The sequence below is a fragment of the Gopherus flavomarginatus genome, chromosome 1 (assembly GCF_025201925.1).
Source record: "Gopherus flavomarginatus isolate rGopFla2 chromosome 1, rGopFla2.mat.asm, whole genome shotgun sequence".
NCBI classification, from domain to species: domain Eukaryota; kingdom Metazoa; phylum Chordata; order Testudines; family Testudinidae; genus Gopherus; species Gopherus flavomarginatus.
In genome coordinates this window covers 4,398,682-4,421,706 of record NC_066617.1, presented here as the reverse complement: position 1 = coordinate 4,421,706, position 23,025 = coordinate 4,398,682, and the positions used below count along the sequence as shown (strand labels likewise).

Here is a 23,025-nt window from a genome sequence, read left to right as displayed (position 1 = left end):
TGCTGCAGATTAACCCATGTCCCTAACAGGGAGCTGTCTCTTTAAGAGCTCTCTGGTGTGGGCAGGGTGGATAGGAGCGAGTTGTGTCTGGGTCGTTGTTGCTAGGCAGATTTCGCACTCCCCAGCCAGAAGCTTCTGGAATTGGTTGCGGTCGTTTAGGGGCTGCTCCAATCGGTTCCCTGGTGCTGGGATCAGACCCCATGAGGGCAGCAGTCAGGGCAGCTGCTTTGTGCCAGGCCCTGTGCTCTGTGCGGCAGGGAGAAGCTGGGCCCAGGAGCAGGAAACAGGCTGTTTGCTCAAACTCGGAAGCATGTTGCAGCAGGTCAGTGATTTTGTTACAACCCTCCAAGAGGGAAGCCTGAGGAATGTAAATTACAGGGGAAACTGGGAGGGAAAAGTAATTCCTTTTATTTTAATTATATACTTTGAATTTTTTATTTTAGCCAAACACTTTTAATTAAATTGTCTCAACGTGTGTGAGTCACCAACTTTTCTGTAAATGTAATCGTAGGGAAGAGTCATTTATATTTTGCTGTTTTCAGTTTTGCATTGACTTGTAACAGAGTTGGGTTTTTTTTAAAATCTATATACTTAATGGGGTAGTTGGTTAATCAGTTATCTGATTGGCTAACAGTGTTTTCAGCAGAGGAGGAGAATGAGTCTGCCTGGATTCCAACGGAAGATTCCTGAAAACAATTGGAAGGAAGATGTTGCTTTTGACTCAGCAGACTGTGTAGATTTAGTGATCAGAGACTTTAACTGAGACTCCAGAGAAGTCAGCCTAAGCTTTAGGGAACCCAAGATCCTTTTCAGCTATATTACCACCTAACCAGTTGTTCCCCATTTTGTAATTGTGCTGTGATGCTGGTAAACCAAGTGTCAGCTGAGAACTGACAAACTCACAGCTGGAAGCCAGGCCAGTTCACTTGTGTATAAGTATAAATGAAAGTGATTGTTCAATATCTAAGAATCTATTTGGTGTTTAAACATCCTGACAACTAATGGGATGGTGCATGCATTGTTTTCACTTACCTGTACCCAGTTAGAAGGTAATAGCAAACATTTACATTGTATATAGCCCTGTAACTAAATCACCCATCCAATGAGAAAGAAGTCTTGTGTAATGCAAATGAAGAAATTTAACGGGAAGGTGGGAATTCTTGTGCATTTGAAGATAAGTGGTCACTGTGTGTGCTGATCAAAGACCTTAAATGCATCCTTCTCCCTCTGCCAGAGAAGGAGCCCACATCAATAGTGACTCAATGAGCTTCTTTATCTGAGAAGAAACTATAAGTATGGACACAAGGGAAAATTCTTCATCTCTGGGCTGGTTGGATTCTCACAGGCAGAATAACCGAATGAGAAGAAGAGTTACTCTGAGGAGCCTGAAAAGACTTTTGGGAAACTACCAGTTTCCCAAATCTCTGCTGCCTTTAGGAATTCTAGACTGTGACTAACCTGTACATATATTTTTTATCTGCTTTAACATCTCAATAACTCTCATTCCTTTCTCTTAGCTAGTAACTTTAGTTAGTTTAGTGTCGAATTGACTATCAATGTTATCATGTGAGATCTGGGATGCAAATTGAGCTGGGTGAGTGTGGAACTAGATACAATGTGACTATTTTCTTGATTTTTGCAGGAAGTCACCACCATTTAGCACACATTCCAGCTTGCCGGCAAGGCAAGACAGACTGGAGTGTGTAAGAGGACCGTCTGTCACTCCATTGTCAAACTATTATAGTACTTTGGAAGTTTCACACTTGATACTTATAATTATAGACATAGCACCAGCTAGGAACTCTGCCCTGGTTTTTGACAGTCTACCCTGAGGACCAGGAGTCTCTCCAGACAGTGTCTCATGTGCACTGGATTTTTTTCCTAAGTGAAGTACTTTGCACTTGTATTTACCTTTCTCCTTTTCCCTCTCTTTAATCAGAGTCTGCTGATGGCTGCTCTGAGAAAACCGTCTCTCTGTCCCTGCCTCCCTCAGGTCTTCAGCGAGAGCCTGCCCCAGAGACCATCTGATCACCTGCAGAGTCTCGGGCTCCTCGTTCCCCAGCCACATGCAAGCAGGGCAGATGACCAGGAGAACACCCCATGATGGGTTTGGTCACAGAGACCTCCTTGGGATTGTCGTCTGATTTGCTGAAATTAGCTTTGATCCCATTTTCCCTGTCAGCTTGGGACTTCCAGAGCCCTGTCTTGTTGAGCCAGAGACACTAGCCTGCTGCAACCCAGATCCAGCGTCTGGTCTATATCCCCAAAGCTGCAGACTTCACTGAAAACAGCTCAGCAACTTATTTGTCTCAAGCCTCAAGCCATGCAGTTGCCAATGTACCTCAGTCCAGTTCCATACACTTCAATGATATTCTGTGCCCTACAATTATGGAGAGGCATTTTATGCTGTTCAGGTTAGAAGAAATCCTGGCGAGGGTCAATTTTGCACTTTGAAATCATTCTAATTCTGGCTGAAAAACTTTGTCGGAGAAGGGACTTCCAGAATGCCCTAGGTTGATCAGACTTGCAATTAATCCCACTGCAATCTGACCATTGAAGAAGTTCCCCTTAACTCAGTCCTTTTCTTTATTAGCTGAAGTCTCTCACAAGACCCAGTTCTCTTGGCTGCCCATGCATGGAGATGCAATGGCTGATGGTTCCCATTGATTTCACTGTATATTAGATATGAGCAGCTGAAGGTGGAGGTGCAGAAAGGTTTTCTCTAATCCAAGGAGGGTAAGGTGCCTTCCTTCAATCTCAGATGGATGGAACTGTCCTCCTTTCCGCTGGTTCAGCATCTACCCTTCAACTGTCAAATATATATAAATGGGAAATGCAAAGTTTCATTGAATGAAAATCAAAGAGCCCCAATTTCAGAGGCTAAGACTCATGAACTGAGCACTGGAATGACATCTGAGACCTTGACATGCATCTTTAAAGAGAATCTCATCTTCATTATTGGAACATTTAATCCCATTAAAAAGTTACTACTATTATAATAATATATATATATTACATCTCTTTGGCCTTATAAAACATGATGTGTGTTTGTAAAGTGCTTTGAAATGCTTAGATCAGAGGACACTTCAGATGATGCACCCTGCATATTACAATTATATCTGTTTACCATGGCACATTTTAGTGAAGGTCAGACAGGGAGTGATTGGCAGTGTCAAAAATGAACCCCCACTTCTTCAGTGGCATCGTCTAACATGTCTACTCCTCTAATACATTACATTTCATGGCTTCCAAATAAATCACTAACCTGAGAGCAACTCTTAGAGAGGCTCATTCTGGATTTTTTCTTAATTTTTTTTTATGGTTTTTTGGAGGATGCTTGTAGTGAAAGATCTTCTCATGTAAGAGTGAACAACAATCAACCACCTAAAGTCTTGCCATGGACTTTAATTCTCTTTATCTGAAGATTTAGCCTCAGTGGTGGGTATTTACACTTCAGCAGACACATTGTATTGTCCCCAAAATTTTTCTGTTTGAATTCTATATTGAGATTTGTATTCCTATACTGCATATGAACAAGCTTGAATTCCATTGGACAATTATTATCCTCATATGTAAGGAAGGAAATATTACTGAGATAACCTACCCTGTGCCTCGTTTCACAAACCTAGAAGAATTCATTACCATTGCGTTCCTGTGACCCATTAGAGAGACGTGTTTGCAAGGAAAGAAAAAGTAGCGCACATAGACCACCTCCCAAACAACATTCTGGATCTAAATCCACACAATCTGGTGCTATTTAATTTTCATTCAAATGTAGTTTTGCATGTGGTATTTTGTGAAACATTTTTATTTGAAAGTGCAGGCTCTCTCTTGGTGTAAATCAGCACAGTTGCTCCAACTTCAAAGATGTTCAAGCCCTTAAAATTAAAGGAGGATCCTTCTGCCCTCTTCCCTGGCTGTGGAAGCCTCTCTTGGGGATATCTTTTACGTTCTAAACAATATTCTGGTTCAGAGAGAAATGCTTTCTGCAATTTAAACCTTATCTACAGAAGAGGATTGAATCCTTTCACTCGCCATCATCCCTACTTTGACCCGTGAGCAAATCTGTTCTAGGCAGCCCTTTGTGACCTCATTAGTGACACAAGTGGAGGTCCAACATTAGGTAAAGTTTTACTCACCGTAGAGTAAGATTCACCCCTGGCAGACGACCATCACAAAGGCCCATGCTCCGCTTAGGTCCCTGCTAAGTTTCAGTTTGAAAGTGTAGTGGGACTAAAATTGTTCATAGGGCATTTTACTATACCCCTGCCAACAGGTGAATTTCCAATGTAAGGTCCTGACAGGAAACATGCTGGAGGAATTGGAATGATTCCAATTGACTTCAAAAGGAATTGGATCTGACCCAGTGAGATGGAGAAAGGTGAGAATGCAGAAAAATGGCTCCCTCCTTCCTAGCAGGTTTACAATGAATGACCCAAAGCCCCTAACCACGATCAGCATGAATTGAAAGGACCAACCTGGATTCCTTCCGTCAGAGCCAGTTGTGCTATTGAGGCCGCTCAAAATCACCTTCACATTCATTCTCACTGCAGCCACAAAAAAGTCAGTAAAATGACACAAGGAATGCAGTTGGCCCATACAATTTTAAGATGAAAGAAAGATGAAGAGTGCAATGTGCATGTCACACCCTCTGAGGCTGAGATTGGCCCAATGATCAAAGCCCCTCAGGAAAACAGCTCCATCCAAAGGAGGAGATAGCAAGACAATCAAGTTTGTTTTGTAGCTAATTAGGACCATCACCACAAACAGCATCCCAGATGCTCCAGGCAGTCCTAGGGACTGTAGAAAAGTGCTCACGACTCAGGGCTCTTCTAATCACTTCTCCAGACTTCATCTCCTCAGTGAACTCGGTAAGTCCAATTACACTCAATTGCTTTCGAACTCTAGAGATGTGACAGTAGGGGCTATTTTCATTGAAGACTGAATCTTGCTTTTACTTATGTGATTTTTATGAGGGATCAGGATGGTCTTCCATAATTATCTTGTGTAGGTATTTAGTTTCAGGCACTAGTGGATTCATGGGAAACATATTTCCTATTAACCGGAAAAAGAATTAGGACATTTCAATCTATTCAGTAACTTGAGAAAGTCACTTAACCATATTTCACTTATCTGAATTATGAATACATTTCCCTAGGTTAGTAGAGAAAGGGCCAGTTCAGTGCTCTCCTACTTTATTCTGAACCAGCTGTTACTCCTCACTATTGAAGACATAAGCTGAAGTCTTTGACCGGCACTTGTACCTTCTTTTGACTCTAGTCCCTGTTGTGCGTTTGAGGTTTACCTCCATCCCAGAAAGATGACTTTCTCCAGCCTGTGCTATCCAGAATGTAGGGGTGGCCCGACCCAGTCCAGTTACTGGCACCTGCAACGAGCCATGCGTTAGGCAGTGCTCTGACACTGAAGTGGTGATCAGACCCTCACCGGTTGTCGTGACCCTCCCTGGACCAATTCTCAGCAATTTCCCTCAACACAGTGGAGTGGGAGCTGTAGGAGCACCTGCGGTCGCACCTGGTTTTGGAGGCTCATCCGGTTGGGGGGATCATACGGCTATGGAGTTTAGGGGGTTATATGGTTACAGTGGCCATTACGGTTACGGGGGATTATTGGGCCATGGGGGATACGGCGGTTACCCAGGTCTTTATGGTTATGGGGGATTATGGGGATATGGGGGATATGGCCGTAGGTATCTTGGTGGATACTGTGGGCCATGCTAAACCCAGCAGCAACATCCGTGGAAGAAGGAAGAACCAGGAAATGAACTGCCAGATACAGATTCACCCCTGATCTTTTGGGCATGGCTTTCAGAAGTCCTGGGCAAACAGGGCTCCAGTTGAACTCGGTGGGAGCTGTGTGTGCTCAGCACCTTGGGCTGATAGCCATGCTGCATTTCTAATGTTATGCTTTAGGACTCTTTCTGCCAAGGCTTTCTCAACCATGTGCTGATGCTTTTATTTCCATGTGGGCTCATTCTGAATTACACGCAGGCTGTTTACACTAACCCCACCGTATAAAGGGAGTCTTAAGATGGATATCACTTACATATATTGTTAGTTTAAGTCCCTTTAGAAAGGAAAAAGAGACCTTGGTGTCAAGGAGAATTAGGCCCCACATGTTCTTTCCTTTCCATCACCACGTATCTTTAGCATCTCATTTTGACCTTCTCTGTGGCCGACATACAGGGAGAAGTTGCATAATTCTCTGTTCTTATTTTGTTTTGTCTCATTTCTCAGCAACTTGGGTAAAACAAGGATCTTAAAGTGGTTGTAAAGGGGACTTGTTTGTGAACCTCTGCAGCTGCACCAATGCAAACAGAAAATCTTGTCTGAAATACACCCATTGAGGCCTGCGATCAGTCATGGCCCTTCTTGAAATACTGGAAATATATTCTTTCTGCTCTGTAGTATTACTTCCTGAAACTGTGTACTGCCAATTTCATTTGCATTAAAAACTCTGCTGCATCATAATATCGGTCTTCTGGTTCTCCTTGTTCCTCCCTCTTTGCTTAAAAATTGCAAAATTCCTCCCTGTGGAACCGGCAGCACCGGGCATTTCTCCAGTTGCAATTTTCAAAGATCTGGAGTGATGGGAGAATCCGACCTTTGGAGTGGCTGATAGCTTTCTGCAGGCCCTGGGTACCAGGGTGCAGTTCCTCCTAGCATTACCTATATTAGCACAGACTCTTTTCCTGGAAATACCTAGACCGATCTTCACTTCAAGAATATAAGTTTTTCCTTTGGTATCAAGAAGACTAACCATATGGTTCATGGTGAGCATCTGGGTGAATCATTGAAGGACAATGACCCAGGTTTTTGTAAGTGTCACCTGGCCTCAGTGGGTCACAGCTGAGAATATCAGATTCAGGACAAACTGCTGAGGGATATGGCAGACTCACCCCATGCTGGTGGTTATTCTGACGTTAGATACCAAGCTAGTAAAGAAGTAAATTTCTGTCTCATCACAGTGGTTAACAAGAACTCAAAAATGCAGTCTCCAGCCCTTATTTCACACCGCAACACTTTATGATGACTGGTTATTAAAAACCAATTTCACCATATAGAAGGTTCTGCTTATCCTAAGGGATCAGCCACATAGCCAGGCCAATATATAGCTCAGATCTAAAGCAGTTCCCCACCAATGGGAGGAGCAGAGTCAGCGCTGAGGGTGGGGGCAGTGTGCAGAGCCCACTATTCCTTCCCCGAGGGCTGCCGGAATATGCTGGATGCTTCCTGGAGTGGTGCAGGGCCAGGGCAGGCAGGGAGCCTGCCTTAGATTCACTGTGTCACCTACCGGGAACTGCCTGAGGTAAGGCCAGTCGGAGCCCACACCCGTTATCCCCCCTGCGCCCCTGCTCCAGCCCAGAACCCCCTTCTGCATGGAAACCCCCCCACACACACTCTGGAGCGCCATCCTGCACACAAATTCCCTTCCAGTGCTTGTACCCCGCATCCCTACTGCACCCCAGCCCCCTGCCCCAGGTTTAGTCCCTTCCCATGCTCCCATCCCCTCGGCCGCAACAGAGCCTGCATCTGCTCCAGTACCCCAACTCCCAAGCTCAGCCCCATCAAAGTGAGTGATGGAAAAGGAAAGCAAGTCATAGAAGGAGGGAGGATGGTGTGAGCGGGGTACAGCTTCAGGGAAGGAGTGAAGTGGGGAATGGGGCATTGGGGAAGGGGCAGGGGTAGGGCAACAGTGTTTGGATTTGTGTGACTGGACAGTTGACAACCCTGTTAGGAGCCCTCTTACCAAACGAAACCCCATTTCCATCATCACCGCTCTTCCCGGCACTAAGGGTAAATGTAAAAACCAATGTATCTCTGGCATGTCATTTGAGAGCATTTTGAATAATAAATTCTCAAACAGAGACTCTGCGTAAACGTAATTATGGAGTCAGCAACCGTCTCTGAATAATTCTTCTTTTTCCAGAACATTCTTCTCTTCTCCTCTGATGTCCAGTGACATGGAGCATGTAGCATCCATCTGGAAAGCCGTCTTTTAGGGCAATCTACTGTGTGTGGGTGAGGGCGGAGGTTAAATTCAACTGAGTGAGGGCCTTGACATGAGCTTTGAACTTACTTTGCAATGGTGGAGCTGTAGGACAATGGGGCAGAAATAGATCAGCCTCATATTGAGATTTTTTTGATTTCATTGCACCAATATAACTCAATGAAATTAATCTTCCTCTCATTCTTTGCCCTGATGTGTTCATCAACTGGTTAGCAGCAATCTCCACTCTTTGCTCAAATGACACGAACAAAAGTTGATTTCACAAGTATGTTGCAAACACGCCTTTTCTTTTCTTTAAATTGGAATGGCTAGGAAATCTCATCCTTTGAATTCCAGGGAGAGCATTTCACACAAGAATTCAGACCTAAGAGAATTGCACTTGGGCTAAATAAGACAAAAGTCCAATGATTTCACTTCTGGATGGAGCTAAGCCAACCTCTTTCCAAAGGCGCCATTGATTTTATATAAAAGCCCATTTTTCTGAAGTGCTGAGTACTCAAAAGTCCCACTGAAGGAAACCAGAGCAGTTCATGCTCAACATTTATTTATAACAGGCTACAAGGTTTCCTGAGTGGTGCGCGAACACTGGAGGTATCCAAACCTGGAGGACATTTTTGGCCAAACGATATCGAAGCCTTTGGTGATAGGAAAAGATAATGAATGGAAGAGCAATTAAATTAGAAGACCAGTAGTATGAGGTAGTATATATTTGAATTTGGAATAAAGGGGAGTTAAAAATTGTCAAAATAAAGAAAGAAAGCAGAATAGCAAAACTAGATTTCCATGGTTTCAAGAAAGGCCGTGTGCTATCACCAGCTCCAAACTGATGTATTTCTCACACAGTTCTCTTACTTTTTTATTGCTGTTGCAGAGTTTGACAATCAAGTCTGTCTGCCACCATTTTTAATTACTTATTTCACTCTGGTCAGTCTCAACTAAAGCAAAACACAGTAAAAGAAAAAGTTGAAAAACTTCTCCGTTATGCAGCTTCTGTTAGTAATTTAAAAGGCAGAAACGATCCGTATTCATGGATAGGAGATCACCTAGCATCATTCTGATTGACAAAGATCTGCACCTAGCATTACTCCTGTGCATAAGAAGGTAGCAGTTGCCATGCTAGAAGAGAAGAATGGCCCACCTAATGCAGTATCCTGTCTCAATGAATGTCATTCACCAGCTGCTTTAGAAGAAAGCAGAAGAACAATGAATTGTTTTTTTATGGAGGAAACATGGAATTTTGTTGGATCTAGTTAAAATATAAAAGAATAAAAGTAGAATATAGTTGTTAAAAGAAATGTCTGTCTTAGAGACTTGAATTTCTCTCTGTTCTCTGCTGAAATTTGTTGAATGAATCTTTGTAAGAAGCCCAAGGACAAAATACCAATTATCTAAGGCCTGTAGACGGATTGAATATGCAAGTAACTGATAAGAATGCTGTTATGCTTTGTAAATCTTTTAGCAATAAAAAGAGGGAGAGAAGAATTAAATCATACCTAGTAAATCTGGATGTAAGAATGCTGAGTGCATGGGAGTGTGTGTTTGTGACAGGTAGATAATCGATCAGAAACTAGTACCAGCTGAAACCTAAGACTCACAACCATCAACGGGCTGAAGATAATGCAGGGAGGATTCACGAATTCAGCATGATGAAGCAACTTCCATAGACATACATTGAGGCAAAGACCTATAAGAACAGGACCAGGGCACTGAGCTCTTTGAGTCTGGTTCTGCAACCATCCTCCAGGAGCATCAGATGTACATCTGGCAAGGACTCGGCTCCACCCTCGTGTGCAGGCTACCTGGCAAGTACTCTGCCATGAGCAACCTCTAGGCTGGTAACTATAGCAATCATTGCAGAACCTGTGTGAATGTTTGTGTGAGTGAATGATTATAAAAGCTATCAAAACTATTTTCCTGAGGGCCTAATTAGCTACAAACAAATCTTTGATAACGCCGTCAATTGATATAATTTTTTTCTCTTTGTTTTTGATGATTAATTTTTTCTAGGGTTGTCGATTAATTGCTGTTAACTCACGTGATAATCTGAAAAAAATAATCGCGATAAAAAAAATTGCCATTTTAATAGTATTGTTAAACAGTAGAATAAGAATTGAAATTTATTATATATTTTTGATGTTTTTCTACAGTTCAAATATATTGATTTCTATGGCATCACAGAATACAATATTATTTTTGATCACATATATTTGCACTGTAAGAATGGAAAACAAAAGAAATAGTATTTTTCAATTCACCTCATACAAGTGCTATAGTGGAATCTCTTTATCTTGCGATGCCGGCTACAACAATGCCATGTGAATGCCTGTTTTCACTTTCAGGTGATATTGTAAACAAGGAGTGGGCAGCGTTATCTCCTGCAAATGTAAATGACCTTATTTATCTGAGCAATTGCCAGAACTAGAAGTAGGACTGAGTGGACTTGTAGGCTCTAAAGTTTTACATGGTTTTATTTTTGAATGCAGTTATTTTTTGTGCATTATTCTACCTCTGTAAATTCAAGTTTCATGATAAAGAGATTGCACTATGGCACTTGTATTAGGCGAACTGAGAAATACTATTTGTTTTGTTTCTTTTTTACAGTGCAAATATTTGTATTCAAAAATAATAATATAAAGTGGGCATTGTACACTTCGTGTTCGATGTTGTAATTGAAATAAATATATATGAAAATATAGTAAACATACACAAATATTTAAATAAATGGTACTCTATTATTGTTTAACAGTGTGATTCACCTCCATTAACTTTTAAAGTGTTTGACAGCCCTAATTTGTTCCTAACTCTACGTGGTGTAATGTACACGCAGGACCGACCCTAGACCAAATGGTGCCCTGGGTGAGGAGCACCTTTGGTGCTCCCTCCTCCAATTTTTAAACTTTTGAATACCATTTGTAGCCCATTTCATGACCTTGCTGTATGATTTGTATGCAATGATTTTTCCCTGTCACATAAGACTATGTATTTGCATGCTATGATCTGTAAATCTATATTTATTCATGCCATATATAAGCAAATAAAGAAAGTCACTTTCTCTAAGCTTATAGATTTTTTTTTTTAATTTTAAGTATAACTGAACTGTACTAACATCCAGCAATTGAACTGTGCACCAACACTGGCTAGACCAGTATTAAATAGTATTACTGCAGGTGACAGCCTTAGAATGTTACCCTAGTCCTTTAGTTCAGAAGGTCGCTTTTCTCACCCTTGCTCTTGCAAACTGTAGCACAGCATCAGAGAGATCCAAATGCTGGCCAATGGCATTTTCAAGTGATAAAAGAGCAAGCAATGTTAGTCTCTTATCGGCCATCATCGATTGAAGATATGTTTTAATGAGCTGGAGCTTGGAAAAACTGCACTCATCCCTAGCCATTGTGACTGGCAGTGTGAGCAGAATCCTCAAAGCTGTCCACACATTAGGAAAAGTGTCCTTCAGCTCTTCATTCTGAATGAATTGGAGAAGTTGGAGTGGAGAGTGCTTCCCATGTGGCAAAATATGATGGATCTTGTCCAATTCGACACACAGGTCTTTATCATTGAGGTCAGAATATTCCCCATGCGTCAGCATTCATTGATGATCTGTACAATTGATCAAGAGTCTTTTTGTGTCTGTTGGCAGCTTATTAAGAGCATACAAAAAAACCCAGGTCTTTTTGCTGTGCTTCATTTGTCTGAACCTTTCTTTGATGAACACTTGAGCAGTCTTGACGAGGGAGCAAAAAAAACTCCCTCTTGAAGTTTTCTTTGAGCTTCCCATCACCTCGTCTCTGCACTCATAACCAAACTGTCTCTTCTTCCAATGAATACGAATTTCCTTGAAGACTGTTCAGCTCCTAAGTTTTCTGCCATTTCTTTGGCAACAGTGAGGACCTCTTCAAATCTGTTGTCTCTGTAGGCCACAACGAAATCAAGACAGCATCTCATCAAAGTAGTAGTGGTCATGATGTCCATCAACTGAGTTTTTATTGTCTTTCTTACAACGTTTCCTGGGAATGGGATATTGTGCTAAACCAGTGAAATCAGTGATCTGGTTTGCCAACTCTTGCACCTCATGTTGGATTCCGGCCTGTGAAAGAAGCTGATTGGAACATCTCTGAGGGTGAAATTTGCTTGTACTCAGTTTCTTAATGTATTAGGCTTAGACTTGCATCTTTTGTTTTACTTTTGCTTGGTAACTTACTTAGACCTGTCTGTTATTACTTGGAATCACTTAAATCCTACTTTTTATGCTTAATAAAATCACTTTTAAACCAGAGAAAGTGATTACTAGCTGGGGGAGCAAACAGCTGTGCATATCTCTCTACCAGTGTTATAGAGGGCGGACAAGTTATGAGTTTACCCTGGATAAGTTTACACAGAGTAAAAGAGATTTATTTGGGGTTTGGATCCCATTGGAAGCTGGCTGCTGGCTGCTGGAGACAGGAGCACTTCCTAAGCTGTTTTCAGTTAAGTCCACAGCTTTGGGGACGTGGTTCAGACCCTGGGTCTGTTTTGCAGCAGACTTGTGCGCCTGGCTCTACAAGACAGGGTACTGGAATTCCCAAGCTGGCAGGGAAAATGGGCTCAGAGGTAGTCTCAGCACATCAGGTGACAGTCCCAAGGGGGTCTCCGTGACCGAACCCGTCTCAGTGTTCCTTTACTTGGACACAACTCTCTTCCTCATCCTTACTGTAAATGACATCTTTTCCCTGTGACTAATGTTGAGAGTCCAGTCCATTATTACGGCATAGTACTTTACTTTGCTGAGTCGTATCAATGTTATCAAGCACCTTCCTTGCCATAAGATCAATCGATTTGTTTTGAATTGTTCTCCTGCAGTAATGGTCCATAATTTTTCTATGAACTAAATGACTTAGCTGGTCACACATTGCCTTATTTTCTACAGAACTCTACCACATCAAGGAAACTACTTTTAGAGAATAAGACTGAGAATATATTATTGCCCTTCTATAAATCCATGGTATGCCCACATCTCGAATACTGTGTACAGATGTGATCTCCTCACCTCAAAAAAGATATCCTGGCATTAGAAAAGGTTCAGAAAAGGGCAACTAAAATGATTAGGGGTTTGGAGAGGGTCCCACAAGAGGAAAGATTAAAGAGACTAGGACTCTTCAGCTTGGAAAAGTGGAGACTAAGGGGGGATATGATAGAGGTATTTAAAATCATGAGTGATGTGGAAAAAGTGGATAAGGAAAAGTTATTTACTTATTCCTATAATACAAGAACTTGGGGTCAGCAAATGAAATTAATAGGCAGCAGGTTTAAAACAAATAAAAGGAAGTTCTTCTTCACGCAGTGCACAGTCCACTTGTGGAACTCCTTGCCTGAGGAAGTTGGGAAGGCGAGGACTATAACGGCGTTTAAAAGAGAATTGGATACATTCATGGAGGTTAAGTCCATAAATGGCTATTAGCCAGGATGGGTAAGGAATGGTGTCCCTAGCCTCTGTTTGTCAGAGTGTGGAGATGGATGGCAGGAGAGAGATCACTTGATCATTGTCTGTTAGGTTCAGTCCCTCTGGGGCACCTGGCATTGGCCACTGTCGGTAGACAGGATACTGGGCTAGATGGACCTTTGGTCTGACCCAGTAAGGCCCGTTCTTATGTTCTTATGTTCATCGAACAACTTACCCGATGAGCTCTGGCAAGCCAAATTATTCTTTTCAAGGAAGAGGGTAGTTGAGATCAGACACTTGAGCACATTCCTCCAATGCTGGGTTTCTACATTAATAATGTACTAGTTTTCTGTGTCTATGCATTTGTTCAGCTTGGGCCTGGACTTTACCTCCATCCGTTTGGAGTAGGCCATAACATGGCCGGGTGACTTTTCATGTTGCTTCAGAACATCAGCTAAGTTATGCCAGTAATTGTATCTGAAAAACTCAAGCAGAGATTTGGCATTCTTGTCAACTATTTTGCAACAAAAGCGGAAGACACTGTCAGTTCATTTTGAGTAACTAGCCCAGGCCAAGTTGGTTTCTCACCATTGGTGAGTATTCTTTTGCTCTGTGATCTGCCCATTTACTGGAAACATATCCTCCATTTTGCCAGGGCCCTTCAAAACTGTGTGATCAATATCAGTAGAGATTAGGATCGCTGATGATAAAACAGGATCTGATTCATTGATTTGATAAATGAAGCACATTACATTTGTCCTTATTGAATTTCATCCTATTTACTTCAGACCATTTCTCCAATTTGTCTAGATCATTTTGAATTTTAATCCTATCCTCCAAAACTCTTGCAGCATCTACTACTAGGTTAGTATCATCCACAAACTTTATAAGTGTACTCTCTATACCATGATCTAAATCATTGCTGAAGATATTGAACAGAACCGGATACAGAACTCATCCCTGCGGGACCCCACTCATTATGCCCTTCCAACATGACTGCGAACCACTGATAATTATCATCACTCTCCTTTATTCTGCCAGGAAAACTGGATGATTCTCCGTCACTTTCCTCACATTTGCATTCCTTATCTTCAGCTAGATCTGCTCATTCCTTAGTAATAGGACTTTCCTCATTTATGCTTTGCTCTTTGATTTCTTCTGCACTGGGAAGATGGCTAGTGTCCGGTCTATGCTGTTCTGTTTCAGATATTTTCCCATCAAATTTGCCCCTTTCTGCAGACTAGATTGTAACTGAGCTTTTTGCTTCCTCTACTGAGCACCTGAAGGCTTCTTCGGGGGCATCTTTTATTTTCTCTGAAGGAAAACAGTGAGTATTAGGGAGAGCAAAGGTCTATGTTCTGCAGTCTTAGAATGTCATCAAACATTACATGTTAGGTATGGCAAAAGAAGTAATGGTATTTTTTTATATTGTTGCGTAGAGAAGGGTTCGATAGATACCACATGCGTCTAGTTAAATATGTCCTCTATTAGTCACTACTTACACCCTTCACCTCTTAAAACACAAGTACATTTTCACAATGACACAATAAAAAAAGGTTGACAGTATCGCAGCTGGGCTCTCACTTTGCTTCGTTCTTATAGCTCACTGCCTGACTAGCAAGACCCCACCCCTTATACACCCATGAGGGCCTGGCTGACAAGATTGTAGAAGGTTTGAGGAAAACATAGTTCTGAGGAGGTTAGTGAAAATGAATCCACATTTGGAATACCTGAAGCATTTTACTTCAAACATTCTACTTTCTGCTGATAACAACCAAAACAACACCCCAAGCCCTGCACCTCCCAAACCCGGCACCCCAAGTGGCCACCTGGGTCATCTGCCCCTAAATCCAGCCCTACATGTACATTATATCCTGCAGTTATGAGCCAGCTACATTCCTGAGATCATTCTACTGATTTCACTCATGCTGCAGTCGGATATTTGGGAGCCTTGAATGGGAACTGTCCAATGCAGTTCAGGAGCAGTGGTGAACATGGGGTGAGTAATCACTATGATTGGTTTTTTTGCTGACTCTACCACTTGCTCCCATGTAACCTTCAAGTCAATGTACCTGTTCACCTCAACATAAACCAGATCTCTTAGTGATATTATGCTTGCCAATCGGAGGCTTCCTCAAATCAAAGGACTTCAAAGCACTTGAGGCTCATTGAAGTTGTCTGTGTGCACAGGCTCATTAAAGATATCTGTGTTATGTGAGGAAATAACTGGGTCTGTGGATGAGGGGAAAGCAATGGATGTGTTATTCCTTGACTTTAGCAAAGCTTTTGATACGGTCTCCCACAGTATTCTTGCCAGCAAATTAAAGAAGTATGGACTGGATGATTGGACTATAAGGTGGGTAGAAAGTTGGCTAGATCGTCGGGCTCAACGGGCAGTGATCAATGGCTCCATGTCTAGTTGGCAGCCGGTTTCAAGTGGAGTGCCCCAAGAGTCAGTCCTGGGGCCGATTTTGTTCAATATCTTCATTAATGATCTGGAGGATTGCGTGGATTGCACTCTCAGCAAGTTTGCAGATGACACTAAACTTTGGAGGAGTGATAGATATGCTGGAGGGTAGGGATAGGATACAGAGAGACCTAGACAAATTAGAGGACTGGGCCAAAAGAAACCTGATGAGGTTCAACAAGGACAAGTGCAGAGTCCTGCACTTAGGATGAAAGAATCCCATTCAGTGTTACAGATTAGAGACCGAATGGCTAGAAAGCAGTTCTGCAGAAAAGGACCTAGGGGTTACAGTGGATGAGAAGCTGGATATGAGTCAACAGTGTGCCCTTGTTGCCAAGAAGGCTAATGGCATTTTGGGCTGTATAAGTAGGGGCATTGCCAGCAGATCGAGGGATGTGATCACTCCCCTCTATTCGACACTGGTGAGGCCTCATCTGGAGTACTGTGTCCAGTTTTGGGCCCTACACTATAAGAAGGATATGGAAAAATTGGAAAGAGTTCAGCGGAGGGCAACAAAAATGAGTAGCTGGAGCACATGACTTATGAGGAGAGACTGAGGGAACTGGGATTGTTTAGTCTGCAGAAGAGAAGAATGAGGGGGGATTTGATAGCTGCTTTCAACTATCTGAAAGGGGGTTCCAAAGAGGATGGATCTAGACTGTTCTCAGTGGTACCTGATGACAGAACAAGGAGTAATGGTCTCAAGTTGCAGTGGGGGAGGTTTAGGTTGGATATTAGGAAAAACTTTTTCACTCAGAGAGTGGTGAAGCACTGGAATGGGTTCCCTAGGGAGGTGGTGGAATCTCCTTTCTTAGAGGTTTTTAAGGTCAGGCTTGACAAAGCCCTGGCTGGGATGATTTAGTTGGGAATTGCTCCTGCTTTGAGTAGGGGGGTTGGACTACATGACCTCCTGGGGTCCCTTCCAACCCTGATATTCTATGATTCTCTGATTCTAGGGCTGCATTATTTTAATAGTAGATTTTTTCCCTTTGATTAGATGCCCCCAAATTATGGATTAGGATTCAAGGGTTCTCACAATAATTTTTTGGGTGGTTACTGACAAACCTGACTCTCTGTCCCTGCCTCACAGACCCTTTCAGCGAGAGCCTGCCCTGGAGACGTGCGTTGGGAACTCACTGGCCACCTGTGGAGTCCCAGGCTCCCCATGCTGTGACTGGGTGGGAGTGGGGCTGTCATAAACAGATAGCTAAGGGTTAATGTCTCTTTCACCTGAAGCACCTGACCAGAGGACCAATCAGGAAACAGGATTTTTTTTTCAACTCTGGGTGGAGGGAAGTTTGTGTCTGAGTCTTTTGTCTGTCTGCCTGCTTTCTCTGAGCTTTGGAGAAGTAGTTTCTACTTTCTAGTCTTCTGTTTCTAAGTGTAAGGACAAAGAGATCAGATAGTAAGTTATATGGTTTCTTTTCTTTGATATTTGCATGAATATAAGTGCTGGAGTGCTTTGATTTGTATTCTTTTTGAATAAGGCTGTTTATTCAATATTCTTTTAAGCAATTGACCCTGTATTGTATCATCTTAATACAGAGAGACCATTTGTATGTATTTTTCTTTCTTTTTATATAAAGCTTTCTTTTAAGACCTGTTGGAGTTTTTCTTTACTTCAGGGAAATTGAGTCTGTACTCACCAGGGAATTGGTGGGAGGAAGAAATCGGGGAGATCTGTGTGTTGGATTTGCTAGCCTGATTTTGCATTCCCTCTGGGGGAATAGGAAAGTACTTTTTGTTTCCAGGATTGGGAACAGAGAGGGGGAGTCACTCTGTTTGGATTCACAGAGCTTGTGTCTGTGTATCTCTCCAGGAGCACCTGGAGGGGGGAAGGGAAAAAGGATTATTTCCCTCTGTTTTGAGACTCAAGGGATTTGGGTCTTGGGGTCCCCAGGGAAGGTTTTTCAGGGGGACCAGAGTGCCCCAAAACACTCTAATTTTTTGGGTGGTGGCAGCAGGTACCAGGTCCAAGCTGGTAACTAAGCTTGGAGGTTTTCATGCTAACCCCCATATTTTGGACGCTAAGGTCCAAATCTGGGACTAAGGTTATGACAGGGGCACCTCCCCAAGGGCTCACCCCAGTGACTGGATGCTGCATCTGCCTTCACTGACGAAAGGATGCTGAGCTAGTGTACATCAGTACAGCTCCATAGACTTCAGTGATATTCTGTGCCCTACAATTGAGGGGAGGCATTTTCTGGTGTTCAGGTTAGAAGAAATCCTGGCAAGGGTCAATTTTGCACTTTAAAAAGATTCTAATTCTGGCTGAAAAACTTTGTCGGAGAAGGGACTTGCAGGATACCCTAGGCTGATCAGACTTAATCCAGTCTCATCCCACAGCAATCTGACTGTTGAAGAAGTTCTCCTTAACTCTGCAAGTCTTCTGCTTCGGCCTTTTCGTTATTAGCTGAAGTTTCTCACAAGACCCAGTTCTCGTGGCTACTCATGGATGGTGATGCAATAGCTGATGTTTCCCATTGATTTCACCGTATATTAGATATTAGCAGCTACGGGTGCAGGTGCAGACTATGCTCAGAAAGATACACTCCAAACAAGGTTGGGTAAAGCACCTTTCTTCAATTTGAAGTTGATGGAACTATCCTCCTTTACACTAGTTCAGCATCTACCCTTCAACTTTAAAATAGGTATTAGGACTGTTGATTAATCACAGTTGACTCACTCGATTAACTCAAAAAAAATTAATTGCAATTTAAAAAATTAAGCATGATTAATCACAATTTTAATCGCACTGTTAAGCAATAGAATACAAAGTAAAATGTATTAAATATTTTGGATGTTTTTCTACATTTTCCTATAGATTGATTTCACTAAGAACACAGAGTCCAAAGTGTACAGTGCTGACTTTATATTATTAATTTTGATTTGTATTTGCACTCTAAAAATGATAAAAGAAATAGTATTTTTCGATTCACCTCATAGAAGCACTGTAGTGCAATCCCTTTATCGTGAAAGTGCAACTTGCACACATTGATTTTTTTGTTACATACCGCACTCACTATTGGAGGCAGGAGAATGGATGAAGTTGACAAGTGATGTCATCCAGTCTAGCAATTCCTATGTTCTTCTGAGCAGAAATACCCATGAAAAGTTCTTCTTCTCAGTTGGTGTAATTGAGTGTTGCTCCATGGAAGTCAGTGGACCTGATCTCTCTTTTCCCCTGCTGAGGCGCTTGTCCTTAGTGATTTCTTTGGAGAAAAGTAAAGTTTTCTGTTTATTCATCAGCAAGTTTTGTTGACTTTCAAGCTTTGAAAAATCAAAGAACTACACTGGGATATCAGACTGCACTGGTTTACAAGCAGACGTTAAATCCTAAATTAAGGAAGTGATTACCATGATCCCAGCAATATTCTATATCAGAAATGTCTAACATGGACACAGAATCTCAGATATCCAGGAAAGAAATAATGACATTTATTCTCATTGGTGTTTTTCAGACAAAGCCATTAAGAGAGACCAGTTGAGAGGGAAGTTTAGTGCGAGTGGACAAGAGGTGTAGGAAAAGGCTATAGAAAGAAAGATAGAAATTGACAGACACGTAATTCCTTTGGAGAAGTATTATATTCACATGTAAGGACAGTGAAAGTCGATCACAACATTAGCCAGCTTTTTATTGTTGATGCTTAAATCCAAGGATGCAACCATATTTTAACCAGACATATTACTAACCCTGTCTTGTAACACGGTGTAACAGGGATCAACCTGGTGCTCAGCCCATGGTAGGAGGAGTCGAAAGGATTGAGCTGTGTTTTTTTCTGCAACTGACCCCCATTTGTGACCTTCACCTCAACATGCCTCTTTTTCCAGGCCTATCAACCACAGAGAGTAAGCGTATTAAGGCTGGAAGTTCTTCAGTGTACTCCAAACTCAAGAGTTCAAAGCACCTCACAAACACTCGCTGGTGTTTCACACGTGGAAATGGTTTTCTTCTTAGAATATTCATAGATTGTTGTTGGAATTAGACATCTCTGCACTGAGTCCTGCAATCACTTTAGACAAAATGGAGGCCAACCTCTCATATCATACTGTTAATAAAGTCATAACTTAAAGCCACACAATCTGGGGATGTTTCATTTTCATTTGAATGTAGTTTTGAATGCATAAAAAATATTATCAATCTAAAATTACATCACTTGTCAACTTCATCCATTCTCCTGCCTCCAATAGTGAGAAGTAACAGCTACTTCAGGTGAAAATAAAAGACCACTGAATTAGCCCTTTCTGGACTAACCTGGGAAAGTTTCTTCTAATCCAGCTAAATAAGAAATGTCGAAATGACTTTCTAAAGTTACTGAAAAGATTTCAATGCCCTAAATCTAGTTCCAGTTAATAGGAAATATGTTTCCTAATTGGATAGATTGCTCCTAAAAGACCCCTATTAGTTCCAAAACACGAATCCACCAGCTCCTGTAACTGAATCACTACACAAAGTATTTATGGGAGAACATCCTCATCCCTAATAAATATCACAGTGAGGACATGCAAGATTCCATCTTAAATGAAAAGAGCCCCTACTGTCACATCTCCAGAATTGAAAAGTGATTGAGCTGAATTGGATTTACCAAGTTCACTATGGAGATGAAGTCTGGAGAAGTGTTTAGAAAAGGTGTGAGTCCTGAGCGCTTTTATACAGTTCCTAGGACTGCCTGGAGGATCTGAGATGCTGTTTGTGGGGTAGGTCCTAATTGGTTACCAAACAAACTTGATTGCCTTGCAAAATCCTCCTTTGGATGGAGCTGTTTTCCTCAGCGTTGGTGATTGTTGGGATAATCTCAGCCTCAGAGGTTGTGACATGAACGTTGCACTCTTCATCTTTCTTTCATCCTTAAATGGTATGAATCAACTGCATTTCTCGTGTCATTCCACTGACTTTATTGGTGCTGCAATTATAATGAATGTCAAGGTGATTCTGAGTGGCATCAGTAGTACAACTGGCTATCATAAAGGGAATCCAGTTTGATCCTTTCAATTCATGCTGGTCATGCTTATGGGCACTGGGCAGTTCATTCTAAACTGGCCAGTAAGGAGGGAGCCATTTTTCTGCATTCTCTCCACCTCCTTTACCAACAGGTTGAGCCAATTTCCTTTGAAGTCAATGGGCATCATTCCATTGCCTCCAGCATATTTCCTGTCAGGACCTTGAATTTGAAATTCACTCTTTGGCAGGGGGGATAGTACAACCTCTGTAGACAATTTTAGTCCCACACTGAACTTATAACTAGGTCTTAGCGGGGATTTAAGTGGAGCAGGGGCCTTTGTGATGGCCCTATGCTCTCGGGTCAGTATCATTGTATGGTGAGTAAAACCTGATCTACAACTGGACTTGGGTCACCAATGCCGTCTCAAAGGGCTGCCTAGAGCAGATTTGCTGATGGATCAAGGGGAGAGATGGCAGAGAGGGAAAGGAAGCAGTGCTCATATATGGAAAGGGTTTGAGGTAATTCTTGAAGCCTGTACTCTATCAGAAACTTTCACTCCATCCATGAGAAGCCAGGAATAGAATGTCTTGTGAGACAATGCAGCTGCCTGAACCCAGCAATGAGCCCCAGCAAGAAGCCAAAGAGAGATGAAAATTGCCCCTTCTTGAGGAAAGAGGAAGTGGCTATGGGATGAGATTTTACATAAATGCTGCACAGCCATAGGGCATGTTGCAGAAAACACTTCTTCCACAATCAGAATGTTGTTTAGAGTGAAAGTTCCCCACCAAAGAAAAACTCCAACAGGTCTTAAAAAGAAAGCTTTATATAAAAAGAAAGAAAAAATACATAAAAATGGTCTCTCTGTATTAAGGTGACAAATACAGGGTCAATTGCTTAAAAGAAATATAAATAAACAGCCTTATTCAAAAAGAATACAATTCAAAACACTCCAGCAACTATACATATGTAAATACAAAAAAAAACATATAAATCACTATCTGATCTTTTGTACTTACAACTGGGAAACAGGAGATTAGAAAGGCAGGAGACAGAAAAATCATTTCTCATAGCCGAGAGGGACAGATACAAGACAAAGAATAAAGGACTCACACACAACTTCCCTCCACCCAGATTTGAAAAAGTCTTGTTTCCTGATTGGTCCTCTGGTCAGGTGTTTCAGGTTACTCCTTTCCAGGTGAAAGAGACATTAACCCTTAGCTATCTGTTTATGACAGTTATGGAGGATTGTATGGTTTAGGGGGATACGGTGGTTAGGGTCGCCGTTACAGTTATGAGGGATTATGTGGCTATGGGGGATTAGGCAGTTATCTGGGTGGTTATGGTTATGGTGGATTGTGTGATTCCAAGGTATCTTGCTATAGTTATCTCAGTGGAAGCTGTGGGCCATGCTAAAGCCAGCAGCAACATCCGTGGAAGAAGGAAGAACCAGGAAATGAAAAGCCAGATACAGATTCACCCCTGATCTTTTGGGCATGGCTTTCAGAAGTGCTGGGCAAACAGGGCTCCAGCTGAACTCAGTGGAGTTGTGTGTGCTCAGCACCTTGGGCTGACAGCCGTGCTGCATTTCTAATGTTACGCTTTATGACTCTTTCTACCAAGGCTTTCCCACCCGTGCGCTGATTCTCGCTTTCATGTGTGGACTCATTTTGATTTACATGCAGGTTGTTTACACAAACCTCACAGTTTAAAGGAAATAGGGGCCTTAAGACAGGCATCAGTTATATTTATTATGATTTTAAGTCTCTTGAGAGTGGGAAAAAGAGACCTTGGTGTGAAGGAGAACTAGACCCAGTCTGTTCTATTCTTTCCATCAATACCTATCTGTAGCCTTTCACTTTGACCTTCCCTGAGGCAAATGTTTAACTGAAGCGGCGTAGTCCTCTGCTTCTGTTTTGCTTTCTTGCTCTTCCGTCCAACTCGAGTAATAAAAATAACTGAAAATGGTTGCAAAGGGAACTTGTTTGTCAACATTTGCAGTAGCAAAAAAAAAAAAGAACATCTTGTGTAAAATAGAGCCATTGAGGTGGGGGATTGGTCCCAATCCTTCTACTGAAAATATGTTCTTTCTGCTCTAGTATTTTTCTTGTCCTGTGTACTGCAAATGTCACTCACATTAAAAACTCTGATGCATCACAATATCTGTGTGCTGG

General features: G+C 42.0%; 1 pseudogene; it reads left to right on the top strand.

Moving 5' to 3' along the window:
- Positions 1-4,755: 4,755 nt before the first annotated feature.
- Positions 4,756-22,384, top strand: LOC127032767 (claw keratin-like; annotated as a pseudogene).
- The last annotated feature ends 641 nt before the right edge of the window (positions 22,385-23,025 follow it).